Raw genomic sequence first — 1,279 nt, 5'->3', positions numbered from 1 at the left:
TTGAAAAACTGTGGTTATGTGCACTTTATTCTATGACTTCTTAAATATGGAGAGATATCCTGGGGGCTTCTACTCGCAATATATGATGTGGCCTCAGTTATAAAGGAAGGAGTAAGAGAATAGGGAAAACGAAAGGGAGAGGGGGATTTACCCATAGCTGGGGTGACCACGCATATCTAGCTTCCCTGGAACGGCCCACTTTATACCTCTAGTTCTGTGTAACTATTAATGATGCTCCTTTTACTTTACAGAGTGTTCCAATTTGAGAGATAAATTATATGGTCATTCTAATTGGTGAGAGGAGTGAAGAACTGGGATTATAAATAACATTAAATTAATGGCATATTTAATGGTACATGCAGGGAGTGAAAAATTTTAAAGAGAGGAATCACTGAAATTGGGTCAGTTGCCAGTAGACAAAGCATTATAAAACTACCAAATGGAATGATAAAGTGCAAGTCAATAGTGCACGGTCAACTTACAGTCCTTCACTAAATAACGTTGGATTTTATCTCCTTTCATCTTTAACTCTTTACCAAATCAATTGGGATATGACTACTAATCGTTCATCATAAATCATTAATCTGAAGGGATATCAGTAAGTCATGCCGTTCAACCTCTACAAAGAGCCCTAGGCCCAACGTTGCCGAGACAAAGTGCTAACAGCAGAAGCCATTAGTATTTGCAGATTTAGCTTGTGTCTGTATCACACTTTGGTAATTCTCATAACATTTCAAACTTTATTATTATTTTTATATTTGTTACAGTTATTGTAATCAGTGATTGCAACTCACTAAAAGCTCAAATGATGGTTGGAATATTTTTGGCAACGAAGTATTTTTAAATTAAGGTATGTGTATGGTTATTTTTTTTTGACACAAAGCCACTGAACACTTAGCAGACTACAGTATAGTATAGGCACATTTTTATCTGCAGTGGAAAATAAAAAAAAAATATTTGACTTGCTTTTTTGCAATATTTGCTTTACTGCAATATTTGGTCTGGAACCAAATGAACAGTATCTCCAAGGTATGACTGTATGTGTTCATGATATTGTTGTTATACAGAATAATGTCTTTAGTTTTAGAAGATGGTTGCTGAAATATTTAGGGGTAAAGGGTCATCATATCTACAGCCTGTTTCGAAATAGTTTGGAGAAGCTTTGCACAGTGGCAGTATCATAGCCAATGAGGTTTATCTGAGGCGCGATTATTGCTAATTAAATAGTTTGGAGAGATGTGTAGACATACATAGAAATAAATGTAGATATAGATGTAGA

General features: G+C 35.1%; 1 pseudogene; it reads left to right on the top strand.

Moving 5' to 3' along the window:
- The first annotated feature begins 1,158 nt into the window (after positions 1-1,158).
- On the top strand, positions 1,159-1,279 carry LOC121477667 (annotated as a pseudogene).

This window comes from Vulpes lagopus, chromosome 17, assembly GCF_018345385.1.
Source record: "Vulpes lagopus strain Blue_001 chromosome 17, ASM1834538v1, whole genome shotgun sequence".
Lineage (NCBI taxonomy): Eukaryota > Metazoa > Chordata > Mammalia > Carnivora > Canidae > Vulpes > Vulpes lagopus.
Note: the sequence above shows the minus strand (reverse complement) of the source record. Positions and strands in the feature narration are given on the sequence as shown.